The sequence below is a fragment of the Ixodes scapularis genome, unplaced genomic scaffold (genome assembly GCF_016920785.2).
Source record: "Ixodes scapularis isolate PalLabHiFi unplaced genomic scaffold, ASM1692078v2 PGA_scaffold2__306_contigs__length_199485367, whole genome shotgun sequence".
In the NCBI taxonomy this organism is placed as follows: Eukaryota; Metazoa; Arthropoda; class Arachnida; order Ixodida; family Ixodidae; genus Ixodes; species Ixodes scapularis.
In genome coordinates, this window is record NW_024609857.1 from 173,874,103 (window position 1) to 173,894,903 (window position 20,801).

Genomic DNA, 20,801 nt, shown 5'->3' on the forward strand with positions numbered 1-20,801 from the left:
CAATGTCTATCGCACAATTACCTTCGAGAATCAAGATATAACAATTCTTTTTCCGTAAGCGTTATGGATGGACTACTAACACAGATTAAAAAAGGTCAAATCACATCCCGCAAGCCACGCGAAAGATTCAGTAACCAGAGACCGGTAGTCATCCCCTACATTCATAACATTTCTCATAACCTAAAGAAGATTGGGAATCGCGCAAACATCAATGTAGTCTTTTTCGCCCCCATCAAACTATCAGGCCTATGTAAAAAAGTTAACCCCACACCAAAAACTAATACCGTCTGCACTAAAAAGCATAGAACCCCATACATACCTTGCTCAGAAGGAGTGATTTATTCCTTTCCCCTATCACGCGGCAAAGAGTACATAGGACACACTGGAAGATGTATTAATGACAGATTAAGGGAACACAACAACAACACCCGATTAGCAAACTCAGGACTTTTGGGCATTCACTGCCGTGACTGTGGGTGCGCCGCGGACTTCAAAAATAGCAGCATAGTCGGAAAGAACCATCATCAGTTAACACGTGAGAGATAATAGTGGCAGCTCACATCATAAAAAGGAGTGACACCTGTGTTAGTAGTCCATCCATAACGCTTACGGAAAAAGAATTGCTATATCTTGATTCTCGAATGTAATTGTGCGATAGACATTGCTAATTGTTTTGTACAGAAGCGAACGAAGTGGGATGACAAATTTCATACGGGTAAAAGAAAAACGAAAAAAGACGAAAATACAAATTGAGTTGAATGTCGCGCGACGTGAGTGACCGTTTTTCTCGTGTGAGTGTGAGGGTGAGTGAGTCTACTTTAGCGCTTCTCCTACAACATGAATATCCAACTCGCCCAAGCATCCATTCTAAGAAGTGTGTTCTTCACCTAAGCCGTTGCCCACAGACGTCTCAAGAAGCCTGAAGGTTTTCCCGACCCCATCAGAAAAGTTCTTCACAGGCTTTCAGACATTTCAAGGCATTGTAAAGGGCACTTCAGACATTTCAGGAGAGCCTCTGATGGGGCCAGCGAACCCACCAGAAAATATTGTTGCCCCCTTCAAAAATCTCAGAAATTCCTGAAGTACCCTTCACACCCTTTAAAAAAATTATGAAGTTCTTTCAGAGCGATTTTTAATAGGGTAGCCTTTTGTTTATTTGCTTCTGAGGACTCCAAGACTCGTTTTAGCGAGCAACTCGGTGCGCCCAAGACTGCCCAGCTGTTCCTCGAAAGATGCCGAGTGCAATTTGCAGCGCTCTGCGCTGCACAAATAACCCGCTGCGCAACACGGAGGTACTTTTTCAGAAGTTTCCAACGGACCGGAAATTGGAGAAGGTGTGGGCGAACGCTGTTCGACGAGTCGACTTTGGACTTCGGCTTTTACGCGCCCGAAGAAAAAAAAAAACGAAACAAGAGACGTGTACAGCCCAGCACATGTGTGTTCAGGCGCCGCTGCCCGCGCCGGAGAGCCTCAAAGCATCGTTTCTGGGACTGATCTGCAGTGCGAAAGCGAGAGGGCCCCCAGTACTATAAGTCAGTGGCAGCGCGGCGTAGAACAACGCCGCTCCATCCACGGAGCCCCGATGACCATTTAGGCCTAGCGGCGAGTACGGAAAACCGCACACACGGCGGCAGCCGCCGAGTACGGCACCGAACGGGTTCACTCGTTTTCCAGTCGCTAGCTTTTCGGTATTCAAGCAAGGAGTACGGCATAGCGCACGCGCGGCGGCGGCCGCCGAGTGCGGCACCGTACGAGTTCACGGGTTTTTTTTAGTCACTAGACTTTGGGTATACGCACTAACTCTCGCTACATATGCTGGATAGCTAACACGTATACAGAATTAAAACAAAATAAGCTTACCTCCTATCTGTAGGCGGCTAGCGCAAAAAAGGTACGTGCCGCTCGGCCTGCACTCTAATAGCGAGTTCGTTTCATACGCACTGGCACCGTTCGAGTTTTCTCCCAGAATGCCTCGCACTCGCAGAGTGTTGCACGGAAAAATGGACTCAAACGAACTCGCCAAATGCACCGAGTGCAGAAGATTGATGCTGCCTCCATCTATGTTGTAGAAAAGGTACCGAGCTCAAACCGAAACTAGCGCCTTTCTGCTCGGAGTGATGGGTAAGAATGCGAGAGTGCAGTCACTACTAACGTTTATCTACAAACGTTGAACGCTGCAACCTGTAGTTTATAGTTGCGATGACTTCAAGCAACTCGGCTGTCGTAGGGATAGTTACAGACGGCGTAAATTTCCGCACCCAGCTGTCTAAAAGCAGCTGGTTGCGATCTTTCAATTCTTATAACCGTTTACACTGAAGAAAACTGATGATGCTGTCCGAGCAGAAGCTTGATTCGTTTGAGTATGGTATTATGCGTGAATCACTGAAAGGGTACGGCTTAAAACTAGTCTGTCGGAATATCCAGCAAAACTTTTCGTGGGACTTTCAATTTCGATCGCCATTACAAATGGATCATATTAATTAGCCTTGGTGAGGAAGTCAAGAACGAGAGCTTTCTAGAACAAAATACGACGGGGCAAGTTAGCTGACGTAAGTAAATGTTAAATATGATGACGTTGCTGAAGCCTCGGGTAAAGTCACTTTGTTTTGCTTTCTCTGTTGCTTATTTGCCAGTCAGATGTTTCTGCTAAGGGAGTTTCGTCGACAAATGTTCAATTTTTCACCTACACACGGAAGTTGATAAACATCTGGGGGACGCTGGTGCGTTTGTTCTGAGCTTTTCTTGACACACTGTACAGTTCAGCGTCTGTACGGCAACAGAGTGACTTAAAACCTGCAAATAAAGTACGGGTTGTCAATTGCTTCCTTAATGAAATAGCAGACGCTCACAATTCAAGCTCGCTTTTGATTCTGTTGTCCGCGGGACGCGATTTCTAGCAGAAAATCTACTTTTTCTCCTTTCGGTTCCGCGACACATCGTTGCAGACGAACCGTCGTCGTCTGCTCCCGCTCCTCGTCGCCTTCGCTGGAGCGAGGCATGACGGGATTGCGTTTTGGCGCACGCCCGATTTTCTCGGCGCAGCGAGTGCATGCACGCGTGGGGTGCCACCGCTGAAAAGAACTTGGAGAGTGCAACTACTCGTGGAGTGCCTGCCGAAACGAACTCGTTTTACGCCGCGATTGGGCACGCGTAGACACGAGTGCCGTGAAGCGAACTCGCTATAAGAAAAAATGGAGGAAAGAAGTAGCAATGGCGCGTCTTCCTCCCTTCTACTGACGCGCCCCCATGCGGACACGAGAAAAGGGGGAAGAACGAAACGTTTCTCCTTCTCCAGGCAGACGAGAGAAAGCTTTCGCCCTCCCGACATATCTTCTTTCGGTTTCGTTTTTCGAGCAGGTCGCGCACGTTGTTTAATAAATAGCTATTGAGTTGATTGAGCTTCAGCGGCAGCGAAGGCCACCTGTGATTCCGTCTTCTAGTCTAAATTTGCAGACGTTTTGGTTGCATTGACATTTTTATCACCAATTTTATCAAACGAGCAAACGAAGCCGCTAGAGACAGCGAAGTTCCGGAGCAGTGCCAGCACCGCCACGCACATTATGTAAGATGGCCGTCTCCGGATTGCGCGGATTGCGGGGCTCACGCGCTCACGCGGCACGGAACTGCAGTAGCGAAACCACGCGGAACTGTGTCGACGTTTTCGACGTTATGGAAACCGCAGGAACTGCGTCCAAGACAGGCAGGTTTTGCTGCCGGCTGCCTGGGTGCCTTTCGTGCTGAGTTCGGTTCTGTTTTCCGATGCCGAGTGCAACCGGCTTTCAACATGGTTCTGTATTTGTGCGTGTCAGCAACATAGCTGCAACATCGTGATGGCAGTGTTGTGGGTTCTGAACAGAAGACTGGAATTATCGCCGATGTGACCGTGTGTTCGCGTACCATTCGCGTGACAACAAGATGAGATCGTAAACTGTCGGGCATTGATGCCGCTGGTCGGGCCGTGATCGGAGGGGGCGGGGTGTCACAGGTTGACATTCCGCTTTTCATTAAAAAGTTAAATACCATTTGAAGGATTACGTGCAATCGATCAACGTGCGGATAGCCATGTTAAAACGCTGGTCAGAACAGTAAGCTCCTATCGTACAGTGGCCAATGTGACTGTCGGTTGTATCGTCCCCGAGCGCGATTGCGCTCTGGGGCAAAGACAACAGTACGAAATCATGATGGAAAGTAGGTATATTTACACTGTGAAATTTTAGCATTAAAAAACAATAGTAGGTAAATTCGAAGAAAAAAGCTAACATTTATTTTGCTGTTTAAATATACTACGGTTCCTGGAGAAACTGCCCTCCAAGTGGCGCGCTGGGATGACCGCTAGAAGTTTTCGGGCTCGCCACGGCGTAGCTCCGTACACTCCATTCAGCACACCAAGCGGTCCAGGGCAGACGGTCGCCGAGTCGCGGAGTGCCTGCCAGGCCTAACTGCCGTGCTCGCTTGGTCGCGTTCGGTGGAATCGTGGCCGTTGGAGCTTTCTCCGGGTATTTGTGGATCCAGCGTTCTTGTTCGTCGTGGTCTGTTTCAAGTACTTTTTGCTTTTTTCTTGCTGCTTGAAGTCGGGACGCGTGAGAAGCGCACGTAGAAAAATAAACGTCCGTGGGTCGTCGCGACCGCGACGCTGTCGGCCATGCTGATTTGATCGTAAGTGCGTAAGACAGCTTCGGAGCTGTCGTAAGAATTCGTCGTAATCTGCGCAAAACTTACGAAAATTTTGTTTCGTGAATAGGAATTTGTTCTTAAGTTATGTCTTACGCACATTTTTGGCGTAAGATCGTTTCCTGAATCTGGCCTCTGCACTTCCGAAAGTCGCGGGAAAGGTAAGACAGACGCAGACGACGTTGCGAGCAGACGACGTTGCAAAGGAGCAGACGACGCTCAGATAGGGGGTCGCGATGAGCCAATCAGGGCTCTGCGTTCTGACGTCACCGCTACCCCCTGCGCAAGAAGCAGACGAACTTGCCCTCCTCATAGGAGCTAAGCCTTTTTCTTTCTTTAGTTTTTCCTCGGGTAAATTCGCTCTTTGCAAATTTTAACAAAAAAAAAAGCACCATCTTTGGGCAACGCTGCACAAAGTCGTAGCGCGATAGGTTAAGAAAGCGAATTTTGCGGTCGATTTAAAGACCCTGGCCTCTCCTTGAATCACCCTGCATAGACAGGTCACACCCTGGCAAAGTTTGAAGGCCTTAGCTTTTATAGACACATAGAGCAAAAATCTTTATTCCAGAGCTTTATTCCGCAATGTGCAGTGTTTGCCGATTTTGTTTTCTCAAAATAACTACCCTAATACTAGAATGATTAACACTTTTTGTCAATCCTTCCTATGCCTAACTTGTCAGTGAATATTTCTAGACGCATAGCCAAAACAGTTTTTTGGGGGAAGCCGCCCAAAATTTCAACATCGCGTGATACGCAAAACGCGCACGTAACTGAGAGGGTGCTAACAATTGTTTGTCGCGAAGACAAACATTTTTTTTTCAAAAACAAGGATTGGATTCATTCTTGTGGGCATGAAGCCAGCCAAATTTATTCTTTCATCAAAATTAAAAATGGTCACCGGACATGGTTGTTCAAACTTATCTGATAACGCCCTGCACTCTCAGCTATAGACCGCCAGGCCCAAACAGAAGGCAGTTAGAAAACCACTCGGTATTGCTTTGATATACGCATTTGAGCCGCACATTCAACCAGGGCAAGATACATGGTCTCTAAGCGGCTCGAGATAGGAAAGCGCGGCTCTTGTCTTTGACTACAGTTCCTCACTAGGTGATAAGCGTTATAGATATTTCATTTACGTAAGTGCATCTTAAATTATGTCAAACAAAAGTGCTCGGTGAATTTTGCCATGTTCTCCTTTAAACTGATCCTTTCCACTAATGTAGTCCCCAACCTATAAAGTGTTTTATTTTGACTACCGATCTGAAATAGTACTTCTAATCCTAATTTTACTACAATAAATAATTAAATAATATAACTACTTAAAACGAATACGATATACATTATTATTTCGTGAAAACAAAATTTTCCATTCTTCACTACGGTAGAGTAGAACTAGTTAAATATGCGATGACAAGTGGTGTGACACAGGCACTTATTTTTCGGTGAGCTCTATTTCCTTGGAAGTAGTTTCTCGAGTCCGTAGAAAATTATAAAGGGAGGTACGCTGGGCTTAAGAAATATATTAGGGCGGTTGGAAACGGCTCGACGAGCGTAAACTGAAAATAAAGGTTTAACTGGCGAACTTGTGCCAGAAAAAAAAAAAAAAATGAGCGTCGAAACAGCCGCAGCGAACGTCTCGGCGTCGGCATGGCAGCTGGCTGGAGCGAGAGGGTGTCGGCAAGGGCACGGTAAGCTCCTTATCCTCCAACACATTTGCTATCTCAAATATTCCAGCTAGACCGTTCGGGAGTGAGGTAGGGCGAGGCTGAATCGGCAACTTTGTGTTGGCCTTCTTATCTTTTACACTCGGGATAAGAGGAAACACGAATCTTCTAGATATAGGGAGAAGTGTTCCCTTTTCGGGTACGCACGAGCAATATATATATACATATATATATATTAATATGCATTTATATGTTTCAGCTCAGAATAACAAAAGTTCCTAAAATTAGTGTATTCGAGCTAAAAATATTATTTTCTTGGGCCAGCATTATTCGTGATGGCGGACGTCAGGAAATGCCGGATACTCAATATTTATTTCGCTAACTATTTGAACATGAAAACATTAGCTTTTTGATTAGGGAAAATAGACGTATTATTGCAATTAGAAACTTGCTGAGCGTCATTGAAAACCACCAAACCAGTAATTTTTAAAAAGACCTTGAGCGCGTGAGAGGCGTTGTAGTGCGCTTAAGTTATCATTCCTAGAACAGGTACAAAGCTTGCGGTGGCGATAAGGCACCCGCGCGATTTTTCTGACTCAGAGCCCCGGCTTTGTACCCCTTTCACGAGTGGTAACCATAGCGCACTACTACCCTTCCTACGCGCTCAATGTTTTTTGTTTTTTTTTTACTGAAAATGTTTACTACAGGGGTTCACGATGACTCTCAGAAAGTTTCTAATTAGAACCACTTTTTACTAAATAAAAAGTTATTTTTCATTAACTAGTGGCAAAATGATTAGGTATCCTGCATTTTCTGACTTCCATCACCACGAGTATTGTGGCCCCGAGAAAATATTATTTTTTACCTGGTATACACTAAGTTTACGAATATTCGTAAGCCTTCGCTTTAACAACCTATATATATATATATATATATAGGGTCTAGGAGAACTCGTCACAAGCCCACTCGTCGCAGCCAACTCGTCATAGGTAAACTCGTCAAATAGGGCAAGTCGTCATAGGGCATCTCGTACACGGGGAAGTCGTAACAGAGGGCAACTGGGCACTTGCCCATTTCGTCACAATTTACCTTTTTTCGTTTGCAATTCGGCTTCGATAACTGATGACAAATAGTAATTTACAACTAAAAAGAAAAGCGCGACAAGGTCTTGTATAGATTTTTCTCAAAAAGAGCTTCTGCTGCCATCTCGAAGAGTTTGTGCGTATGGCGCGTGCTTTGCTCGCTTTCCGAAGCGACAAACACGCACGTGCTGGGCTGTAAATATCGCACGCTGGGCCGTACCTGAGAATAGTATATTGTCCAGGACGAGTAAAGAACGCGCACGTTAGCTTCCGCCGTGATTTGGTTGGGCGTGCGCGCTCGTGCTATCAAGGGAAGCAAACTCATTACCTTATGACCGACTGTAACAGCCACTATGAAACATGAAAATATTGGGTCTAGGAGAACTGATCACAAGCCAACTAACTCATCGTAAGTAAACTCATCAAGTAGGACAAGTCGTCATAGTGCATCTGAGGGTGGTGGCTTTGGCCTTTACAGTGCTTTCCATCTCTACAGACCCAGTACACAGCGTCGGGGTCTTTTCGGCTAAGCGTATAAGAATGCCCTTCGCACAGCATGGGAGCGTCACGCTGGGTTTTAATTGAGTCCATCATACGAAATGCGGTCGTGCTCTCTGAAGGTCCACACATTTCGCCCCTATATATATACATTCGAAGCCACTTCGAATGAAAAACCCCTTTGGAGTGGGTATAGAGAAAAGAGAAGACGCCCCCAAAGACGAACTGCTACACTTCCTAGGATCCTGGTGCGGAGGTCTGCATCGCACCCCTGTTTTGTCATTGCACAATAAGTTCCGACCTGCAAAGCTTCCGAAAAGGGTTTAATAACAAAGGGGCGTCGTAAGTAAAGATAATACCGAAAAGCCGACCACAACCGCCCCCTGCAAACAAGCAATAGGATTGGCCAAGTTTGAAAGTGCGACAAGTTCGATGCGACGACTTTCCAAAATAAAGCCCCCCCCCCCCCTTCCCCTCCCGCCTAAAAAGAGTATGTGACGAACTTTCCAAGAACGAGAAGGTCACTGCGACCACTTTACCTACTACGAGTTCACCTAGAACGAGATGCCCTCTTTGACCAGTTCACCTATGACCAGTTTCCCTGTGACGATTTGGCTGTGACGAGTGGGCCTGTTCCCATATATATATATATATAGGGCATGGTCGCGTAGGGTTGGCCGAAGGCGTGGAGTACACAAAGTTGAAAATCCCAAGTCAGAGAAACAAAAACACGGAAGGTTTATTTCAACGTTTCGGCAAGAGTCTTGCCTTCGTCAGGAATGGCGACACAGTTCATGTGTGACGCGTTTTATCCAAATCCTTAAAAAAGAGAGAGGGGGAGGGGAGGGGACAACATTTGGAGGTCACGAAAAAGCATGACCAAGCATGGAGACAATACAAAAAAAAAGGGGGGGGGGGAGAAGCAACTAGACCGGACAAGATGACGAGGGTTTCACCAGATAAACATACAAAGGGCGTATAAGTCAACAGTACTACAGTAGAAAGAAAGTGGTAACAATGCATGACCTAAATATTGTTCTCAATGCAATATGAGGAGTTAGCGAACGGAAGCTCTTGGAATGGGCCAGAATACAGAACTTAAAAAGAGGGAAGGGGGGGGGGGGGGGGGGGGGGGGGAGAGACACGGACACTGGTTATACCCTGTTTCTAGCCTCAAGTATGGCACCACTATATAATAGAGTCTGTAGAAGTTTGTGTTCAACACTCTATTACGCCTGGCACTTATTGTCTCGGTTTTGATAGCAATTCGATTGATGCGAGCGTTCCGGGGCTTTCGTTTATGCCTTTTTCAATTGTGTTGAAACGATAAATAAGATTGGACTCGCGTTGTTCACGTTCTCGGTTTGACTTGAATCATGTCTCTAAGAGCGTAACCGTTAGTTTATCGAAGGAGTGTTTTGGCAGGCACACATGTTTCGAAAGAGGAAGATTTGGGAGAGATACTGCGTGCGCTCTATGGTTGTCAAAGCGCAATCTAAAAGCTGTTTCGGTTTGTCCTACATATTGCATGTCGCATACGCTACACTGAAGCAGGTAAATAACGTTTGATGAATCGCACGAGAGCTGACTTCGGATCTTGATATTGAATTGCGAACCGGTGCTGCTGGCTGTGCTGGTTTCTCGCATTTGTTTGCATATTAGACATTTAGTTTTCAAGCAGGGTTTGCATCCATTATTAGACTGTGACAGATTTAGTTTGGATTTCACTAGGGCATCTTTGAGGTTGCGCGATCGTCGATAAATTACGCCAGGTGCTGATGGAAACGCGCGCTTAAGACGTTCACTTTGTTCGAGGATATTATAATGTCGTCTCAAGATGTTATTCACTTGAGGATAATTGCTGCTATATGTGAGGCATAGGTTAGTGCGTTGTGTGTCACGTTGCTTTGTGCGGTTCTCCAAGAGATCAGCGCGGTTCAGTTCGGAAGCTTACTTAATTGCGTCGTCAATCACGCGGGGGGGAGATTTCTGATGCCTGAGTACGGTTCTTAGTTTTTCTGCGTTTATATCAAAGTCATCCTTTTTCGCGCATATACGCAAACTCGTAAAAGTAGTTATCAATAATAGTGAGAAGCAGTTAAATAAAGTAAACACCTCAATCACTAACCTACTCCCCTTGAGTGACCCGCTGTCAAAGGACGAACAAACCGCCCTGAGTTTGAACAAAAAAGGCGCCGCGAACTTGAGATTATCAAACTACGCAAGCTTAAGCGGGACAAGGTTTCGAACACCGTATTAGTTCCAACCACATTTCTTAATGACAATGTGGACACCCACATGCCTAGTAACGTGGCAGAGAGCACGCGACGCGCCGAGGTAAACCCGTCGGATATCACTGGAGTGGGTGGTCCCGCTATTGTGAACCTTTCAGGTATACCTTTATCAGCTGATGAAGAAAATCTTCTGTCGAAAGTATTAAACTTCTGTCCTTCCACCTGACTTTTTGATGAGTTTCAAATCCTCAAAGACCTAGATGACTTTTCCAGAAATTTGCGGTTACGCGAATACTTTTTAGACAAGCCCTCCAACTCTGACGATGCCCGACCCCGACCGAAATATGACTGGACACCAAACACTCGCCGTGATAATTGCCTAGACCTATATACAGCTGCTGTACAGAAAGATATTTTAAAACAATACCGCAAGGGCGGAAAGAAGAGCCACAACCTAACGAAGTCTGAGAGAGAATTGCTGAAATCTTTAAGCACAAGAAGCGACATCGTGATAAAGCCAGGAGGTAAAGATGGTGCAATTGTGATACTCAATAAAAATGATTATATTCAAGAGGGGAATCGCCAGTTAAATCATCCAAACTTCTATGAACACCTTACTGGTGACCCTACGCCACGCTATGCAAAAATGGTATCATCAACACTCGAGGAACTCTTGAAAGGCGGCAAGATCACAGCGAACGAACACAAACTCTTAAAACCAGCACATCCTTCTCTTGGTCGCTTTTATATGCTCCCGAAAATCCACAAAACAGGGAACCCTGGCCGCCCAATTATATCTGGTGTAGGCACAATAACTTAACCGATTTCGGGCTATGTAGATGAACTAATCTGCCACATACCTTTAAGTCTTTCCTCTTAGATTAAAGACACCACACACTTTCTGAGAGAAATATCAGGACTCGACGTACCGAAAGGGTCTCTTCTAGTCACCCTAGACGTTTCATTTTTATACACAAACATCCCACACGATGACGGAATAATTGCTTTAATTGATATGTATGAGCTCCACAGAAAAACAGGCACTCCGGATAGTCACATCGTTGCGACCTTAACGCGGCTTGTGCTAGAACTCAATGCATTGGAATTTAACGACAAAAATTTTAGGCAAGTTAGCGGTACTGCAATGGGCACCAAAATGGCACCGAGTTATGCTAACATATTTATGGGAATGCTAGAATCAAAATTTCTAGCTGACTACCCTTTCGAACCACTTGTTTACAAAAGATTTATTGACGATATTTTTATTATCTGGACACATGGCGAAGATGAGTTGCGTTATTTTATAAACAAGTACAATCAAGCTCACCCTACCATCAAGTTCACCCCCGTCTACTCCAGTACCAGTGTCAACTTCCTGGACGCCACTGTAACGACAGACAATGGCAAACTGACAACAAAACTGTACCGCAAACCATCAGACCGACAGCAGTACCTTCACTATAGGAGCGACCACCCACGTCATTGCAAAAATAGCATACCTTATAGCCAAGCCCATCGCTTTAAACGTATATGCGCGAAAAAGGATGACTTTGATATAAACGCAGAAAAACTAAGAACCGTACTCAGGCATCAGAAATATCCCCCCCGCGTGATTGACGACGCACTTAAGAAAGCTTCCGAATTGAACCGCGCTGATCTCTTGGAGAACCGTACAAAGCAACGTGACACACAACGCACTAGCCTATGCCTCACATATAGCAGCAATTATCCTCAAGTGAATAACATCTTGAGACGACATTATAATATCCTCGAACAAAGTGAACGTCTTAAGCGCGGGTTTCCATCAGCACCTGGCGTAATTTATCGACGATCGCGCAACCTCAAAGATACCCTAGTGAAATCCAAACTAAATCTGTCACAGTCTAATAATAGATGCAAACCCTGCTTGAAAACTAAATGTCTAATATGCAAACAAATGCGAGAAACCAGCACAGCCAGCAGCACCGGTTCGCAATTCAATATCAAGATCCGAAGTCAGCTCTCGTGCGATTCATCAAACGTTGTTTACCTGCTTCATTGTAGCGTATGCGACATGCAATATGTAGGACAAACCGAAACAGCTTTTAGATTGCGCTTTAACAACCATAGAGCGTACGCAGTATCTCTCCCAAATCTTCCTCTTTCGAAACATGTGTGCCTGCCAAAACACTCCTTCGATAAACTAACGGTTACTCTCTTAGAGACAGGATTCAAGTCAAACCGAGAACGTGAACAACGCGAGTCCTATCTTATTTATCGTTTCAACACAATTGAAAAACGCATAAACGAAAGCCCCGGAACGCTCGCATCAATCGAATTGCTATCAAAACCGAGACAATAAGTGCCAGGCGTAATAGAGTGTTGAACACAAACTTCTACAGACTCTATTATATAGTGGTGCCATACTTGAGGCTAGAAACAGGGTATAACCAGTGTCCGTGTCTCTCTCCCCCCCCCCCCTCCCCTCTTTTTAAGTTCTGTATTCTGGCCCATTCCAAGAGCTTCCGTTCGCTAACTCCTCATATTGCATTGAGAACAATATTTAGGTCATGCATTGTTACCACTTTCTTTCTACTGTAGTACTGTTGACTTATACGCCCTTTGTATGTTTATCTGGTGAAACCCTCGTCATCTTGTCCGGTCTAGTTGCTTCTCCCCCCCCCCCCTTTTTTTTGTATTGTCTCCATGCTTGGTCATGCTTTTTCGTGACCTCCAAATGTTGTCCCCTCCCCTCCCCCTCTCTCTTTTTTAAGGATTTGGATAAAACGCGTCACACATGAACTGTGTCGCCATTCCTGACGAAGGCAAGACTCTTGCCGAAACGTTGAAATAAACCTACCGTGTTTTTGTTTCTCTGACTTGGGATTTTAAACCTTGTATATATATATATATATATATATATATATATATATATATATATATTTACTTTTTTTTTAACTTAACAGATCTGTTTAATAAAACGTGAAATTTATACTTATGCAGTTTCTGCAGGTGAGTTATACGGCCTGAGGGACAGAGTATAGGTGGCTAATCGTAACGATCAGTCGGCAAATTAATTAAAGTTTGTTAATTAAGTTTTTCAATTAATAAAATATATCTATGGTTTCAATTAGAAACTTGCTCAGCGTTATCGAAAACCACTAAATGAACTCTTTTTAGAACGAAATAAAGCAGGGGCAGCATTTTACGGCATTCCGGAGAAGCGCTCAATTTGGACGCGTTTCTTGGTTTCGATTTGTTATTGGAGCGCACCTTTGCGCCCGCGGCCCTGCACTCCGGTGGTCGCGGCGCGGAGCCACTCCCTCGCCGCCCTCGTAGCATAGAGGAAAGTTGCGCACATGTCGTTGCGCGCCTCAAACACTGGCGAGCAGGACCGCGGGCGCGTAGATGCGCTCCGATAAGGAATTGAAACCTAGAAACGCGGCCAAATCGAGCGTTTTTACGGAATGCCGAAATATACTTCACCTGCGTTATATCCTTCTAAATAGAAATGCTTTAGTAATTTTCGATAGCGCTGAGCAAGCTTTTGATTGGAACTCTTTGTCTATTTTTATTATTTAAAAAAGTTAATTAACAAGTTTTAATTATTAGCCGGCTGATCGTTATGATTAGCCCCCTATGCTAGTCCCCCTGGCCATATAACTCACCTGCGCACACCACATTAATGTAACGTTCACGGCTTTTTTTAAACAAATCTGTGAAGATGAAAAAAAAAAAAACGGTATGTATATATAGTTTATATAACGAAAAAAAAAAGTTTACAGAAGCTTTCGAGAAATATATGGGTACGAAGGAGGGCGCACAGACACAGCAGCTGAAGAATGGAAAAATAAAAACGTGATCTTTATTTGATAGTATGGGTGAGTAGGAAGAATGTAAAGCACGTTGGAGGGGAACAAGTGAAACGCGTAAGGAATATTAAAAATATTAGATCCACTAAAATTTCAAATAAAAAATATTTTAATTCACGCAATGGAATATGTAAAAAAGTAAAACAAGTTTATACCCAAAGACTTTGTGCAAAATATTAGTGAAAATAAAAAAAATCAGGGCTTAGAGGGTGGTATATTGGGAGTTAGGTAAGATTGACAAGTACAGCCATAGTAATATTGCGAACGACGAGAAAAGAGTGTGATTATTGACGTGAGTTAGGGGAAAGTTAGGGGAAAAAAAAGAAAGCTGTAAAAAAATGGGCCAGTAGCGGGTCGACGCCTTAACACATTAGAAAATCGCGGGCACTGGGTTCGGCGGATTCAATTTCTGGCCAAATATTTTTGTACTGCTTGTTTCGAATTCGCTTCAATATATAGACAACAGCCTTTTCATTTTTAATTTTATTTCATACCTTTTGTACCTCACAAGCGGCCCAAGGAGGCATACATTGACGTTGCTATTTTAAGGCACATGAAGAAAAAAATCCGAGTTGCGGCAGTGACGTAGCACGCCAGTTCAGCTTGTAAATGCCGAGAAGGGCCTTTCTTCGAAGGTCCCTTTCAGATAAGGACGGACTGCCCGTATATATATTGGGACCGGGCTAAGACTGTCAAGTGCAGCCATGCTGATATAGTGAACAAAGTTGGGAGAGTGATAGTTGCGATGTTGATCTTCTTTGTTAACTGGAGATGTACATGGCTTTCCCACATCAGACAAGCGGGTTTGGTGACAGCACGTCGAGAAGTGACTTTTTGTTGGAAGTTCCAAGCTTAAAAGAGATTTATTTACGATAGCACATTCAAACAGTCGTGCGGGAACAAATATCCCCGCCCGGAACTCTGCGTTTCCTGTCAACCACCACTTGACCTTATCAATTACTACCCAAAATTCCGAATTGACCCTTCGGTTCGCTCGCTTACTCCATTCATAGGCCCGAATCTCTGTTTTCTCTCTCACTCGCACTTAGCAATCAGCAAGACTTTGACGTCATTTTTCATTTCTCGAACTGGTCGGCCGTGTAACCAAACAAATTGAGACGCATACGCGCGCTCTACGCCGGTCGAACAATAAAGTACAGAAAACAAGAGGCTCGTTTCGGCAAACTGTATTCATTCCTCAGACGCTGGGACGATGGATGTTACGGCCTTCTCACGGGCCGTGACCACCTGGACAAAATCTGAGACACCGCCACCTGTTTTCTGCGGTTCTCGACGCTCGAGCTGACACATGGCCGCTCGTGTTCACACCGACTCTAGGCACCTCCAGACGGTGTCAGTTGGGGGCACCCCAAGCATAAACATTTCGAAGCGCAACCTCTTGCCGGTAGCAGTACATGTATTCCGTTCACCCCTAGCATTAAACCGACCTTTGAGCCCTCTCTGCCGCTGAAACGGCCGTTCAATGCAGATCCGCACAAATAAAAATTACTTGGCAATATGCCCGTACTCGTCCCAACCCCGAATAATGTGCGGACACTTGATAGAAAAGCAACATAAACGTTTTCTCGAAAACAAAAAAATAAACAAATCTACAAGAGTGAAAGGCAGAATAACGTGTAAGTTAACCGATAACAAATAAATTGAGAATACGTTTAGAAGGATACACACCTCTCATTACTTAACTTTCATCACTAACCAAAGCTCACTACAATCACAAAACGTAGGTTGCAACGTCCCAGAGTGTCCCTATTACACACCCACATCTGTAAGAATTGATCTTGTACAATTTGAAGCTCGTGCACATCTAGAGGTGACACTCTTAAACACCCGAACTTCGCTAGTTACCGGGAGCATCACGACCGCAAAGGGCGTTTAATGTCTGACATGCCAACCACCCCGACATGACCTAGACATAAGCGAGGCTAGTGCCTCAGTTGTGCCTGTCCAATGTTGACAAGGCGTGAGCACACTGGTTAGGTGTTCCTCGGATGTGAACAATTTCAACATCATATTATTGCAGTGTCTAAGACCAGCGTGTAGACCAGGCGTTGAAGTGGCTTGACTAGGTTAGAAACGTCAAAGGATTGTGATCCCTGACGACGTTAAAGGAGTACGAGAACGAAATTTTAGCGCCGATCTTTGTGCATAAATATGGGCTAGGGACAGGCACCACCTCGGAAATGTCAATATCGCGCTGTAAAACACAGAAGAACTAATTTTAAACTTAATTAAACGATTTCAAGTTCGCATCTGGTGGATGGTGGGAAGTTCTCGTGACATCACTTGTGGCATAGGAGCAGCGCCGTTCTGCGGCAATACGGCGTGCCGGCAGAATTAGCCTAGGCCTGAACGCTTTTGCAAAGCCTTGGCGGAGAAAGCCAAAGCGTAGTTGGCCACAGTGAGCTCGTTCTCGTTGCGGCTCTTTGCACGACACGACCCGAGCGTGCTTCTGGCACGGCCGGTATTAGTTGCTGCGAGTTGCGAGGCGACGTTAAAAAAGATATGTTTGAACTACGAGAGTGTCAGCAAGAGCCACGCAATTACCTGTTCACACTCGGAGCGGACACGCACGTTTGATCGAAGTGCTGGATTCGCTCTGTTAGACCGCGTTTCGGTAAGCGCTTCTGGACCGATATTTTACGATTGCAACTCGATACTGACATGACACTCGGCAAAGAAAGGTTGGACCGAAAATCGCGTAGCTCCCACGAACTGCTCTAGCTCGACAGTGACCTAGCGTCGTGTCAGAATAAAAATGACATACTAATAACAAAGTATACATACCGTGTTGCAAAGGTAATCCGTATGTCATTTATTTGAGCTCTATAGCACACAAAACAAGGAGATAGAATCAATGACAGTCCCTTTTCGACGACAGCGTTCGTCACCGCTGTCTCGGAAAACAAGGAGATGGAGATGACAGGGGGAAAAGATTGACCTCTGAAACGTTATTCAGGGATCAAACTATTCATCCGGGAAGGGTCCACAAGGGTCACGCGGGCATATTCCATTCAGCAGGCCAGCCGGTCATGGGCAGACGGTCTTGGCCAAGGACCACCGGAGGAACGGTGCGCCGAGTCGGTGTTGCTGTTAGGCCTAATATATTCTGCCAAGCTCGCTTGGTTGGTAGAATCCTGCCCGTTGTAGCTCTTCTCGGGTGTTTGTGGATCCTGCGTTCTTGATCGTCGTGGCCTGTTTCAAGTGCTCCTTCCTTTTTTCTTGCTGGTTGAAGTCGGGACGCACGAGGAGAGCACGTAGAAAAATAAATGTCCGTTGGTCGTCGCTACCAAGTAACTGAGCGACGCTGTCAGCCATGTTGGTTTGATCGTAAACGCTGTGGAGCTGTCGTAGGATTCTGTCGTAACCTGCGCAAAAGTTACGACAATTTCGTTTCGAGAATACGGGTTTTCTCTCAAATTTGTCGTACGCACTTTTTGACGTAAGTTCGCTTTGAGAATCCGACCTCAGAGCTGGTTTTCTCAGTGGTGCCGTGGTTGCCGACTTGCCGTGGTGCGGCGTGCGTGCAGCCCTTGCACATCTCAAACGGCCACGTTGTCACAGGTCGTAAATCGTCGACGCGCCACCAAGTGGCAACGCTCGTAACCACAACATCCACGCCGTAGCCTTTCCCGGCTGGCACAAGTGACGTCACGAATGCGCCCAATATCCCAAGACGCATCGCTCTCTCCAATGGCTGATTTTTGAGCGCGCGCCCAATCGGGCCCCTCAGGCTGAAAAATATAGCCATCCGTTCAAAATACAAACGCCCGATTATGATTTACGGATATCATTGATCATATTAAGCCTATTTCTGACCATAATAGGTGTATTTCAAGTTTCGCTTCAGTATCCCTTTAAATTCCACTCCAAAATACAGGTGTCAAGTCTCCCAAACCCCCACTCAATGACAAACGCCACGTTTTAAATTGCATTCATTTAGCCTCACTTTCACTGAGCGTCTTGATGAGAGACGCATTGGTCTTTATGATCCTTCTACAACTTTTGACAAACACGCGCCAATCGCGAATTCAGAGGCATCCCTCGTCACGATATACTCCTGGTCAGGGTCAGGTGCCGTTATATCAGGCAGAGCTGCCAGTTCAGTCTTTATTAGATGAAAGGCGTAGTCAGCAGCCTGGATCCATGCGATCTAGTTCGGCACCCTTCGGTGTCTGAGCTCAGTCGAGGAAAGAACGATCTTCAAGTACCTGCGTATGTAATCGCAGTAATCATTGAAGAGCTCCAGCACGCTTCGCACCTCCCTTTTTTTCCTGGGTGGCTTTAGGCCAGTGACTGCCTGGACCTGCTACGGGTCTGGTGAGTGGGTTATCGACCCCTCATGCCTAAAGTATTTTACTGTGGCCTGAGCAAACGTGCACTTTGCGGGGTTGGCAGTCAGCCCCAAGTCTGCAATTGTTTGGAGCACCCCCTACGCAGATGGTTTTACGTGGTTCTCCCGGGACTCCGAATAAACGGCCACATCATTAATACACGCCCAGCCGTATCCTACGCGCACTCTTAACACATCGTTAGCACATCGTTAAGGTTATGCCATACGGACTTCGAAATACGGTAGCCACCGAATTTCGAAGTCCATATGGCATAACCTTCCAAGCATAAAACCCCGTAGGCGGTGCAAAAGTTCAAAGCTTTTTCGAGTCGTGTTCCAGGGCGCTTTGCCAGTACACCCGTGCCATGTCTAGCACGGAACTAAAATTCTCTGTGCTACCTTGAATATCAACTCAGTCGGTTTTCTGATTGGAAAACTGTCTGGTTCAGTAATAAAATACCATTTTCTATTGACATAACACAGTCGATACACATCCGCACCGATCCGTTTTCCTTCGCCACACAGACTACTCGGTGTGCGAAAGAAGTTTCAACTCGGTAGATAAAATCCCACTACAACACTTGCTTTAGCTGCCGCTCCACCTCCTCCCTTATGGCGATAAGCACCTTGTACGAATAAGCCTTTGCCGTCTGGCGTCAGGAAAGAGTGTCACAGTTTTGGTCCCAAGTTTGCCCCCGGTTTCCCAGAGAACACAACCAAGAAGTCCCCTAGCACTTCCTCCAAAGCACGCCTCTGCCTTTCGCTCAGCCTTGGGTCTTGTTTGTTCTCACTCTTTGCAATTTTACCTTCCTTCGTTTCCCACGGGGTGCTCTCCACCTTCCAAGACTCTTGGTCAGTCTCAATAATTACCTCCTCATTACTAGTTCGGACCAGATAAGGTCTCGGTCGCTTCGCACGCATCCGCCTTTCCCTATTATCAGATGTTTCAACAACGTAACTATCGTCTCGTTTTTTTTTTCCTTTGAATTTCGCCGGGCCAAAACCATTTCGGCTGCAGCTTCACATCCCGCCCTGCTTTGAAGACAAGGATCGCATTACCTGCACGGAATTCTTTCGGTTTCACTCTCAGGTTGCATCTGTTAGCAAATGATTTTTGTACGGCTTCCGTCTGCTGATCTAACACCATTGCGGCCTCACTCATGCGCTCTGAGTTCGTCACGTACTGTGCAGCTGGCTTGATCAGTCCAGCCGAGGGTGTCTATTCGGCCGTTAATGTTCTCTGCAGAATACTACGCGAACCGTGCGGCGATCGCCCGCACATCATCTCAAACGAGGAAAAGCGGTAATGTCGTGTAGTATTCCGTAATATTCCCAAAGCATGCACGTGATGTATCGATCCCAATCGGGACCATGATTAATCACGACTTGCCGTAACATCGCTCTAAATATCTCATTCCATTTCTCCACAAGCCCGTTGCTTTGCGAGTGTTCACGCGTTGAGAACCGGACACCTATTTTCAAACACTCCGTGAGGTCGCCTGTTAACATCGAAGCAAAAGTTGTGCCTTGGTCGCAACAAATCACCTCGCGCGTCCCATAGCCTGTGCAAAGCTCCAACGATGCCTGGTACGTGACTCTTGCCGTCAGTGATCCCAATGGCACCACTTCTGCTTTTCGCGTGCATAAGTTCAGAAAGCTGAGAGTAGATAGGAGCCCACGTGGTGATGCTGGATCGAGAGGACATATACAATCCATATATACCACCTGGAAAGGTTGCTCAGGCAGCGTGATGGTGTGATCGGAACGCGATCCGTTATAGTTTTTCGTCCGAACACCTGACATGTGCGACATGTTTGGCAATGCATTTTGGCATCGGCCACTAGGGTGGGCCATGATAATGCTCTGCTTTGTCTTACTCTGAGAAAATTCGCCCCTGTATGGCCTGTCCTGTGCAAGTTCCGACACCTCACGGCGTCACGTGGCCTGTTGCACTAACTGCCTGGAGGCCTTTCCCTAGTTTTTCGCTGTCTGGTACAGGAGCTCGTTTTCAATCAGCATCCGATGGGTTCTACATTAAGCTTGAGCCCATGCGTCTATTAAGGTTGGATCTTCCTTCTCTTCTCTTGTAGACTCTGGGTCACTAGCACTGCTGCCTTTCTTCCTTACGTCTTTCCCCGCGGATTCAACACCCCTCTCTTCTACCCTTGCTCGACTTAAGCTGCACGTACTATACCTTTTTCTCGGTCCTCCAACGTCACTGAGCAGTTTTGCTGGATGCCTTTTTCCGTGGTATTTATTTCGGTTGCCTCCCTTTTCAACATAAGCTCGACTGACTTTAGCTCCCCGTGCGCTTCCTTTGTAAATAACGCAGTCATGGTATCTGGCAACCTATTTGTTACAACACATAAGCTCAGAACTTGTTGGCTCATCCCGCCTTTCTCTTCTGCTAGTCTTAGTGGATTGTAGACCAAGACTGCCGACACAATCTG